Genomic DNA, 12,521 nt, shown 5'->3' on the forward strand with positions numbered 1-12,521 from the left:
GGGCAGTAAGCTGGTGCAGTTGCAAGCAAAGCGTTGTGGCGGGATCTACATGTGAAGCAGAGTACATGGCAGCCTCGGAGGCAGCACACGAAGCAGTCTGGGTGAAGGAGTTCATTACCGACCTAGGAGTCATACCCAATGCGTCGGGCCCGATGACTCTCTTCTGTGACAACACTGGAGCTATTGCCCTTGCCAAGGAGCCCAGGTTTCACAGGAAGACTAGGCATATCAAGCGTCGCTTCAACTCCATTCGTGGAAGTGTTCAAAATGGAGACATAGAGATTTGTAAAGTACATACGGACCTGAATGTAGCAGATCCGTTGACTAAACCTCTCCCTAGAGCAAAACATGATCAACACCAGAATTCCATGGGTGTTCGATTCATCACAATGTAACTAGATAATTGACTCTAGTGCAAGTGGGAGACTGTTGGAAATATGCCCTAGAGGCAATAATAAAATGATTATTATATTTCCTTGTTCATGATAATTGTCTATTATTCATGCTATAATTGTATTATCCGGAAATTGTAATACATGTGTGAATACATAGACCACAATGTGTCCCTAGTGAGCCTCTAGTTGACTACTCGTTGATCAACAGATAGTCATGGTTTCCTGGCTATGGACATGGGGATGTCATTGATAACGGGATCACATCATTCGGAGAATGATGTGATGGACAAGACCCAAACCTAAGCATAGCACAAAGATCGTGTAGTTCGTTTGCTGTAGCTTTTCTGGATGTCAAGTATCATTTCCTTAGACCATGAGATTGTGCAACTCCCGGATACCGTAGGAGTGCCTTGGGTGTGCCAAACGTCACAACGTAACTGGGTGACTATAAAGGTACATTACAGGTATCTCCGAAAGTGTCTGTTGGGTTGGCACGAATCGAGACTGGGATTTGTCACTCCGTATGACGGAGAGGTATCTCTGGGCCCACTCGGTAATGCATCATCATAATGAGCTCAATGTGATCAAGTGGTTGATCACGGGATCATGCATTACGGTATGAGTAAAGTGACTTGCCGGTAACGAGACTGAACAAGGTATTGGGATACCGACGATCGTGTCTCTGGCAAGTAACGTACCGATTGACAAAGGGAATTGAGTACGGGATTGATTAGGTCCTCGACATCGTGGTTCATCTGATGAGATCATCGAGGAGCATGTGGGATCCAACATGGGTATCCAGATCCCGCTGTTGGTTATTGACCAGAGAGTCGTCTCGGTCATGTCTGCTTGTCTCCCGAACCCGTAGGGTCTACACACTTAAGGTTCGGTGACGCTAGGGTTGTATAGATATGAGTATGCAGTAATCCGAAAGTTGTTCGGAGTCCCGGATGAGATCCTGGACGTCATGAGGAGTTCCGGAATGGTCCGGAGGTGAAGAATTATATATAGAAAGTGTAGTTTCGGCCATCGGGAAAGTTTCGGGGTCACCGGTATTGTGCCGGGACCACCGGATGGGTCCCGGGGGTCCACCGGGAGGGGCCACCCATCCCGGAGGGGCCCATGGGCTGAAGTGGGCAGGGGAACCAGCCCATAGTGGGCTAGTGCGCCCCCCCCTTGGGCCCCCCATGCGCCTAGGGTTGGGAACCCTAGGGGAGGGGGCGCCTCCACTTGCCTTGGGGGGTACTCCACCCCTTGGCCGCCCCCCTAGGAGATCCCATCTCCTAGGGCCGGCGCACCCCCCTAGGGGGCCTATATAAAGGGGGGAGGGAGGGCAGCCGCACCTCAAGTCTTGGCGCCTCCCTCTTCCCTGCTACACCTCTCCCTCTCGCAGAAGCTCGGCGAAGCCCTGCTGCGATCACTGCTGCATCCACCACCACGCCGTTGTGCTGCTGGATCTTCATCAACCTCTCCTTCCCCCTTGCTGGATCAAGAAGGAGGAGACGTCGTCCGCTCCGTACGTGTGTTGAACGCGGAGGTGTCGTCCTTTCGGCACTTGGTCATCGGTGATTTGGATCACGGCGAGTACGACTCCATCATCCCCGTTCTCTTGAACGCTTCCGCTCACAATATACAAGGGTATGTAGATGCACTCTCCTCTCGTTGCTAGTTGACTCCATAGATTGATCTTGGTGAAACGTAGGAATTTTTTTTGTTTTCTGCAACGTTCCCCAACAACCATGAGGTCCGTCGTGGATCATCTTTGGCCGGAAGGACCAAGGCCGAATAGTTATTTTGGTTTAGTGCAACGATTCCTTGGTGCTGTGCCGCATATCAATGCTGTAAAGAGGTCTTCATGCATAGAGGGTGCGTGGATGGCTCTTGCCCGTGTTGAGACATACTGGGCAGAGATGGATGCCACCGCTATTGCAACCCAGGGTCCGGCCGTAGGCCAGGTCTCGGCCGAGCACTATTTTGAAGAAGTCCTAGAAGGCGCTCATTTAATAGAGGCTCAGTGCTTGAAGAGTATCATGTTCGAGTGACATGTATCCCAATTGTAAAAACAATGCTATTTGGCGTATAAAGGCTGTGTTTATACTTTTTCCTGAAAGTATTATGATACCTCCTATGCGTCCGTTTATGTATGTATATAACCTAAAAGTTTGCAGTCGTCGGCTTCATCCCCCACACATATAATGCGGGGGTGTTTGGAAAAGCGCGTATTCACACTTGATCCAACGTCTTGGTCCATTAAGGAGGTGATAGCGCGGCGAACAAGGCAATCGGACTATATTGCTTTAACACTTTCACTTAGCCATAGGAGTTTGACAGTGGGGCTACTATATAGCCCTTGGTACTTCCGCGCTTATCCAAATACGGTGTGCGTACATACATGACCGAGGAAACCGGTCCTTTGTTAATGCGGAGGAATCGTGAAGATTCCGCTGAGTCCTCGAGTGGTTGACCAGTCTCACGCTTTATCATGACAATTAGTTTCCGGCTTTCTCTACTGAGGTGCTCATCCAGATGAACCAGGGCACAATCGCAGTAGTTCTCCCGGTGCCACCTTAGCCGATAAAGCAGAACGTAAGGTAGCAAAACATGGGAGCCGGGCAAACCCAACTATTGACCAAAGACATGATTCGGAGCTGATGCATATAAGGCCAAACTCGCGACGCCGAACACTCCCTAAGGTATTCGGTCTTTACAACGTATACTGGGCTAAGTAACGCCCTCGATAATAAGCACTGAATTTCCAGGTATGTGCATAGTCTGACGTGACGAAATGTCAATAACGCCAGCATCCCTCTTGGTCATGTTGAGTATCTTGAGGGTGTGAAGCAACAAGAGACAGTAAAAAAGGTTTACACAGGGTCTTAATCTAAAAAGAAACCTTTGAACGGGGCCCTGCTGCACGTCTGTGCTTGTGTCTCCGTTGTGCCGTATCCTGGAAGGGTGTAGCACGATGATCATCTGTAAGAGAGAAAAGCCCAGGTGAAAGTTTTCGTGCGAAAAATTAGTTATTCTTAATAAACGATTAAAATTCAATCTAAATAAGATCAAGCCGAACTGTAGTCCTTTTTATATGTGGGAAGCCCCTAGCACCACCTATGGGGGTATATCCATCGACCCAGTCTTAGGTTTATCTGAGCAGTTACAACTAGTGATGCGTCGGACTCGTCTAGCCGTGTCCGCAGTCTTGACGACCGATCATTTATTCTAGTTGGAGAGGGCGTACAGTGTTCGGCTACTAAAGCTGCCACACATTCTTCCGCACGTAAGGAACGTTCTGTGTTTCCGCTAACTATGATGATGCCACGTGGACCGAGCATCTTAAGCTTAAGATAAGCGTAATGCGGTATTGCGTTAAAACGAGCAAAGGCCGTTCTTCCGAGTAGTGCTTGATAGCCGCTTCGGAATGGAGTGATGTCGAAGGTTAACTTTTCACTTCGGAAGTTGTCGGGAGAACCGAATACAACCTCTAGTACTAGAGAGCCCATGCAGCGGGCCTCTGGGCCTGGTATTACTCCTTTAAAGGTAGTATTGCTTTGGCTGATTCTTGTCAGGTCTATCCCCATTTTGTGGACTGTGTCTTGATATATCAGATTAAGTCTACTGCCGCCGTCCATAAGGATTCGGGTGAGATGGTATCCGTCAATTATTGGGTCTAGTACCAAGGCAGCCGATCCTCCGTGCCAGATACTAGTCGGGTGATCCCAGCAATCAAAAGTGATCGGGCAGGCCGACCAAGGGTTGAACTTGGCGGTGACGGGCTCCACGACGCATACGTCTCGGAGTGTGCGTTTGCTCCTCCTCTTTGTTACGTGAATCATGTTCACTGTTTTGACCTCTAGTGGGAATTTTTTCTGTCCCCCAGTGTTCGGCTGGCGAGGCTCATCCTCGTCTTCGCTTGGTGTCTCCCTCCCCTTGTGTTCGGCGTTTAGCTTGCCAGCCTGCTTGAAGACCTAGCATTCTCTGTTGGTGTGATTTGCCGGTTTGTCGGAGGTGCCATGAATCTGACATAATCTGTCTAGAATCTTGTTTAGGCTGGACGATCCATCTCTGCTGCCTTTGAATGGCTTTTTCCGTTGACCGGGTCGAGAGACCCTGAATCCATCGTTTACCGCCATGTTGTCTGGGTTGTCTTCATTGTTTTGACACCTGCTTTTATTGCTTCGTGGTTTTCCATTGCCATCCCTGACTTCAGATGTGCCTGGGTCGCTGGTGCCGCTATGGGCCAGCCAGCTGTCTTCGCCCGCGCAAAAGCGGGTCATAAGGCTTGTTAGGGCTGCCATTGTCCTCGGTTTTTCCTGGCCAAGGTGTCTAGCGAGCCATTCGTCCCGGACACTTTGTTTGAGAGCTGCTAAGGCTTCGGCGTCCAGGCAGTCAACAATTTGATTCTTCTTAGTGAGGAATCTGTTCCAAAGCTTTCGGGCTGACTCTCCGAGCTGTTGAATTATATGACTTAAATCGTCTGCATCCGGAGGTCGGACATAGGTCCCTTGAAAATTGGCCCTAAAAGCATCTTCGAGCTCTTCCCAACTTCCAATTGAGTTTTTGGGGAGGCTCTTCAGCCAGTGCCGAGATGGTCCTTTCAACTTGAGGGGTAAGTATTTGATGGCGTGGAGATCATCTCCGCGAGACATGTGGATATGAAGGATGAAGTCCTCAATCCATACCCCAGGGTCTGTCGTTCCGTCGTATGCCTCTATGTTCATAGGTTTGAATCCTTCTGGAAATTCGTGATCCAGAACCTCATTGGTGAAGCATAGGGGGTGCGTGACACCCCTGTATTTGGATGTGTCATGGCATTCTGACGGTTGTAGTATTCGGTTTTGATTCTGTGTCGGAGCGAGCTTCCTAGATCTGTAGATGGACCTGGTCATACCGGCTTTTTGGTGCAAGTCCTCACGTAAATCGTGTGCTGACTTATGTGCGACATCATTAGCCGCCCTATCGCGGCCACGGGGTGGTCGATCTGGCTGATCGGCCGTTTTATTTTTCGGCTGTATAGGCTCTAAAGCCTCGTCATCGAATTCGGGCAGTAGCTTGCGCTTTGGATAGCTCTTTGTGTAGCGCCTGCCACCGTATTTTTCTTCAGTGTCGAGCACTTTGTTCCATCTACTGTTGAGTGTGTTTTGCGCAGCCTTAAGCCTTTGCTTCTGCTTCTTCAGACTCCTCGCAGTGGCAATAAGACTTCTATGGAGGTCATCTTGCTCCAAGTGCCTTTCCGGGGATGATGTGTGCATCGTCGTCCGGACTGTTCTCCTCTCTGGAGACAGGTTGATGAGCTTTACCCTTGGCATCGCCATGATCGGACAGTGACTCCGTACTATGTTCGTCGTCCGCTGGTTCATCCTGCTCTGCCGCTGGGTCCATGTGGTCGTCGTTTGCTTTGGAGTCGACCGGGGTATTATTCTTTCTTGCGCCGTTATCGCTGTTTTTGCCGAAGCGGGATTTGGAGCGGCGCCTACGTCGTCGCTTTGGTTGCTTCTCGAGGGGATTATCCTCCGCTGCATCCTTCCGTTCCTCGTCATTATTTTCTTTGGGTGTATCCACCATGTATATATCGTATGATGAAGTGACTGTCCAGCGCCCTGTGGGCGGTGGTTCCTGTTCCTCTCCTGCATCGTCGTCTATACCGTCGATGTCTTTGGAGTCAAAATCAAGCATGTCGGTTAAGTCGTCGACAGTGGCTATTAAGTGGGTGGTGGGTGGGGAACGAATTTCTTCGTTGTCCGCTTCCCACTCAAGCCGGACATAGTTCGGCCAAGGGCCTTCCGACAAGGAGAGAGACCTTAATGAGTTCAGTACGTCACCCAGGGGCGAGTGCTGAAAGATATCCGCGGAGGAAAACTCCATAATCGGCACACAATCAGATTCGACGGGCATGGACGCAGGCGGTTTAGAGCCCGTGGCCGGGGACGAATCCAAGGGTCCGGCAACACAGGTCTCGTAGGAGGTGAAGTAAGTATTCGGCTTATTGCCGCTGAGTGTGCGGCCTCCATGGCGGGGTCCATCCACCCGTCCTCGGACGGCATGATCTGTTCCGGATCAAGGGCCGGAGTTGCCACAGGTGTGATCTCCCGAACACTGTCCGGCGACAGAGCTAAGTCATGCTCGTCGTGGCTGTGCGGCGCACCTGACACGGTCTCGAATCCGTCGAAGATCAAGTCTCCGCGGATGTCGGCTGTATAATTTAAGTTTCCAAACCTGACCTGACGGCCAGGGGTGTAGCTCTCGATCTGCTCCAGATGGCCAAGCGAGTTGGCCCGCAGTGTGAAGCCACCGAATACGGAGATCTGTCCGGGGGAAATAACCTCACCCTGGATCGCATCATTGCCGATGATCGAAGGAGCCATCAAGCCTTATGGTGACTACACAGTGGAACTCTCAATGAAAGCACCAATGTCGGTGTCAAAACCGGCGGATCTCGGGTAGGGGGTCCCGAACTGTGCGTCTAAGGCGGATGGTAACAGGAGGCGGGGGACACAATGTTTACCCATGTTCGGGCCCTCTCGATGGAGGTAATACCCTACTTCCTGCTTGATTGATCTTGATGATATGAGTATTACAAGAGTTGATCTACCACGAGATTGTAGAGGCTAAACCCTAGAAGCTAGCCTATGATTATGATTGTTCTTGTCCTACGGACTAAACCCTCCGGTTTATATAGACACTGGAGGGAGCTAGGGTTACACATCAGTTACAAGGGAGGAGATCTACATATCCGAATTGGCAAGCTTGCCTTCCACGCAAACGAGAGTCCCACCCGGACACGGGACGAAGTCTTCAATCTTGTATCTTCATAATCCAACAGTCCAGCCAAAGGATATAGGTCGGCTGTCCGAGGACCCCCTAATCCAGGACTCCCACACCAGGTTCAGGGGCTACTGAGGGAGTCCTGGACTAAGGGGTCCTCGGACGTCCGACCTGTTATCCATGGACCAGACTGATGGGCTGTGAAGACATGAAGACCGAAGACAGCACCGTGTCCGGATTGGACTCTACTTGGCGTGGAAGGCAAGCTTGGCGACCGAAGATTCCTTCTTATGTAACCGACTCCATGTAAAGCCTAGACCCCCTCGGTGTCTATATAAACGAAAGGGGATAGTCCGGAAAGGACAACGCATATACTCATTACCATACCCACATAGGCTAGACTCCTAGGGTTTAGCCATACGATCTCGTGGTAGATCAACTCTTGTAATACTCATATTCATCAAGATCAATCAAGCAGGAAGTAGGGTATTACCTCCATAGAGAGGGCCCGAACCTGGGTAAACACCGTGTCCCCTGTTACCATCGATCCTAGACGCACAGTTCAGGACCCCCTACCCGAGATCCGCCGGTTTTGACACCAACAATGTCCACGAGCCAATCATCAGTGTCCATGGCCTCAACACAAGCGCTGAAAGACTTTGGCTAATTTGCAAGAAACTGGTTGAGGGTAGCAAACTGAGGCTGATTGTTGTAGTTGCCTTGGCCTCGGTTCCCTTGGTTGCATTGGCCTTGATTCCACTCTTGCATGAGCTGAGTCAGCATATGAGTGTTGGCGTTGGTGGCCGCCATCAAAGCTTGCCTTGCCTCCGGAGGCAGAGGAGGTGGCGGAGCGTTCAACTGCTCTCCATCGGTACGTTCCGGATGCAGACGCGTTTGGGGAGCCATCCTGAAGAAGGTGATATCCGTTAGAACCACCATAGCAATGATAGCCAAGCTAAATCAATGGATAGACACATGCAAAGAAGTCTTCACAATAAGCATTCGAGTAGAGAGATTGAACGAATGCATTCCAAAGTCAATATGATACGACCATTAGGATGAGAAGCCACTTAGACAAAGGTTGATGAATGAAACAACAAGGTATGACTGGAACAAATAAATGGTAAGGATCTCCCAATCCCATACCAATTATCTGTCGAAAGAATAACTAAGAGCTACTTGAATTCCCACCTATTAACTCCTGAAACTTTCTGGTTATGCAATCTGGTATTGGGGATACATGGAGGCACAATATATATCACAGATCTAACAAGCCCTACGCTCCACTATATCCAACCATCAACACATAACCAAGAAAACTCTGGAAATCGTGTACCTCAACCTTCGAAAAGCATCCGCTATACTAGCTGTGGCAATACTCCCGAACTCCCTCCCCAGTACTGGGTGGCGTCGAGGTAATCTCACCACCAATTGCATAGAAGAGATTTTTGATGTCAGCGAGCTCAGGTATACCGGAACTGCAACGATAAAATTATGACGACAACACCTCGGAGCTCAACTCCTCGGGACACTGCCACAACCCCTAAATGTTAGGAGGCACCAAGAACAATGTTCTCGTCACAACAATATCGGAACAATCCCAAGATAACCGCATGATCCTAATTTTTTTTAGTGAAAATGAGGAGAGGGAAGTCAAAACACCTACGTCAGGAGTCCTCACCAGAGCGACGAAGGGGAAATAAGGTGTGAAAAGAATCCTACTCTCCGATATATATAATCCTAAGACTCAAAATAGTTTTGTTCTAGACTCAACAACGTCAGCGGTTAGATCAAGTAGGGGCTCCTAAGTCAAGATGGCTCTGATACCAACTTGTAACGCCCAATATGCGACTATACTCCATACGTGCCGAGGCATACTTGGGACATAAGCGCATATTGGTATGGTCGCAAGAGTGGTTGTATCTTTGCTCATCTCATGTACTGAATAGATAGAATACAAGCTTTGGCTTACAATCGCCACAATGTCACACAATAACATCAAGTTATACAATCATTCAAGATGAACACAAAGTCTGGGTACGGATGAAATCAGACGAATAAAAGACAACCACCCAAGCTATGTCCCGATCGACCCTACCGGGCACCACTACTGATCATCCGGAAAGGAAACAAAGTAACGACCAAGGTCTTCGTCCTGCTCCCACTTGAGCTCAGTGGCATCACCTGCATCAGTCTCATCGGCACTTGCAACTGTGTTTGTAGTAAACTGTGAGCCATGGGGACTCAGGAATCCTATTACCCATGGTGCCAAGACTATCAAGGCTTAAAGGTAAGGAATGGTTATAAGGTGGAGTTGCAGCAAGCACTAAGCATTGTATGGTGGCTAGCTTATGAATACAAGAATAAGATGAGAAACTACGCAATGGTCGCAAACTAGTAATGATCAAGAAGTGATCCTGAACTACTTACGTTCAAACATAACCCCACCATGTTCTCTTCGCGAACCTTGTCGAGAAGATACCATCACGGTTACACACGCGGTTGGTGTATTTTAAAGAGTTTTGGTTTCAAGTTCACTACAACCGGATATTAAAAACTCCCATCTGCCACATAACTGCGGGCACGACTCTCAAAAGATTAAACCCTATAGGGGTGTCCCAACTTAGCCCATGACAAGCTCACGATCCGTGGAGACAATCCTCCATAGCGGGACCCTCCGATCAGACTCGGAATCCCGGTGCACAAGACATTTCGACAATGGTAAAAAAACCCAGCAAGACTGCCCGATGTGCCGACAAATCCCGATAGGAGTCGCACGTATCTCATTCTCAGGGCACACCGGATGGGACACGCTATGAGTAAAACCAGCCCTCAAGTTTCCCCGAGGTGGCCTCGCGGGCTGCTCGGTTTGGACCAACACTCAGAGGAGCACTGGCCCGAGGGGTTGATTAAGAATCCTCGGGTTAATTACTCCCTATGCACGTTTTAGTTGTTATTAGGCAAATGGTAAAACCAATGTTGGCCTTGCTGGAAGAGTTTTATTCAAAGCGAACTGTCAAGAGGGGCCCATAAACCCTCACCGTGTTCGGGACGCAAAATCAAGGAACATAACACCGGTATGACGGAAACTAAGGTGGCAAGAGTGGAACAAAACACCGAGCAAAAGGCCAAGCCTTCCACCCTTTACCAAGTATATAGATGCATTAATTAAGTAAAGAGAGATATTGTGATATCCCAACATATCCATGTTCCAACGTGGAACAACCTGCATTGCACCTGCAACTAGCAACACTATAAGAGGGGCTGAGCAAAAGCGGTAACATAGCCAAACAACGGTTTGCTAGGAAGGTAGGTTAGAGGCTAGACATGGCAATATGGGAGGCTGTATAACACAAGTGGTAGGTAGAGAGCGACCTAGCGATATAACGAACAACTAGCAAGCAAAGATAGAAGTGGCATCGGGGGTAATGATCATCTTGCCTGCAATGTTTTTAGAGGTATCGAATCCTTGCTCCTCATGAACGTACTCGATAGGGTCCTCGAACACGAACTCGTCTCGCCGCTCTACCCAATGCAAGACACAAGCAATGGAACAACAATCAATCACGGTGCAATGCGCAAGCAACATGATGCAAGACATGGCATGGAATGCAAGATATGATGTGCAATGCATATGGGTACTCCAGAAGGGGAAAGATGAATGTGGCACTAACTTGGCAAACCAAGCATGCCACTGGATAGATTCAGAGATTTCAGTTGAAATCGATATGAAGATCACCGAAAACGGATGCACGGTTTGCAAATGACGAGCAAAACATGATACAATGCAATATGCTTATAACAACAACATGGCAACTTAGATGCAAAGTTTAAATATGCTACAGAGCCGAAACATGAAAACAAAAATGCATGGAAGTGAAGTACATGTGAAGCTCTACAATTCATGAACACTGAGCTACTGCTAGAACTCGGTAGAACCTGTTTAAAACAACATGACAAAAAATGCAAATACTAACTATTTTACAGACTTAGAGAAAATACTGGACATGACAGAAACAACATCAGGTTGCAATGTTTAGAGCCACTAAATTACATGTTATAGTAACCTATCATGGCAAACTTGAGCATGGCATGCTAGTACTAAATGCAATTAACAAAACTCCCTTACTGAACTTGTTCTAAAGATCCACAGAAAAGATGATAGCATCAAAGAAAACATGGCAAGTGATATCAACAGATTTCGGACTTGGGAGAATTACATGGCATGGCAGAAACAGATTCATGGTAGCATGTTTACAAGCTTGTGGCACTCATCACAGTGCACTTTATGGCATGCAATTACTTCTAGCAGCAAGTAGGCATGATGAATGCATGTTCATGTGCAAAACTACCCGATAGCATATTTGCAAAAATATATACATAAAAGAAAAAACAACAACATGATGCAAAATGGCATGGGTGCAAACTTGCTCAAATGCAGAAACTAATGCCACCACTGGATTGGTGGGATTTTTCTACCCCAAAAACATATATAATATGCCTAGGTTGCAGTAGAAAAATCTCCACAAATATGCAAAAACATAACCTTCCTAAAATGGAATATACAGAAAAGGGAAAAAACCCTAAATGGATATCTCCCGATCTGGACTTGCCATATAAGGAAAGGCCCGAACTAGAAAGCCCTGAAATGGACAATATGCTCGATTTGGCTACAAACAGATCCCGAGAGGATGACAAGTGGGCCCGTGGGTCCCATGTGTCCTGTGTGAGGGCGCGCCGAGGCGTGTGTGACTGACTGGTGGGGTCAGCCACATGTGAGGCTGCGCAGTAGGGCCCATGGGTTCTAGTGGCAGCGGCTGGGTGGCTGGCCTCCAAACAAAGGAAAGCTAAGGAGCGGGCCGGCGCGGGCGCAGAGCGGCGGAGGAGCTCGCCGGAGTGGCTCCGGTGGCCCTTTGGCACGGCGGAGGGGCGTAAAAGGAACGCGGCAGGATCCCACACCCGCGGGTGTAACAGGCCGCACCGAACGTCACGGGGGCGACGCCGGTGACGAGCGACAGAGGCTGCAGCGACGCGATCGACCAGGACGACCTCGAGGCGAAACACGGCGCGGCTCCTTCGGTGAGGCTCTACGCGAGGAGGGGAACTCCCCGGACATGCGAAGCAAGTGAGAGGGGGTCGAAGCACTCGCCAGAGACGAGGTCCGACAGTGGCAGGCTCGACGAACATGGAAAACGGCGACAGAGCATGCAAACGAGGGGGGAAAAGGTACGGGGAGATGTGCGTGCTCAGCAGGAGCTCGGAGGTGAGCTCCGTCAGTCAGGAGGTGGACGGAGATGGTGATGGCAGCGATCGAACAACTACGGGCGGCAAGACTTGACGGCAAGGAAGAAGACGCTGCAACAG

This window comes from Triticum dicoccoides, chromosome 5A (assembly GCF_002162155.2).
Source record: "Triticum dicoccoides isolate Atlit2015 ecotype Zavitan chromosome 5A, WEW_v2.0, whole genome shotgun sequence".
Taxonomy (NCBI): domain Eukaryota; kingdom Viridiplantae; phylum Streptophyta; class Magnoliopsida; order Poales; family Poaceae; genus Triticum; species Triticum dicoccoides.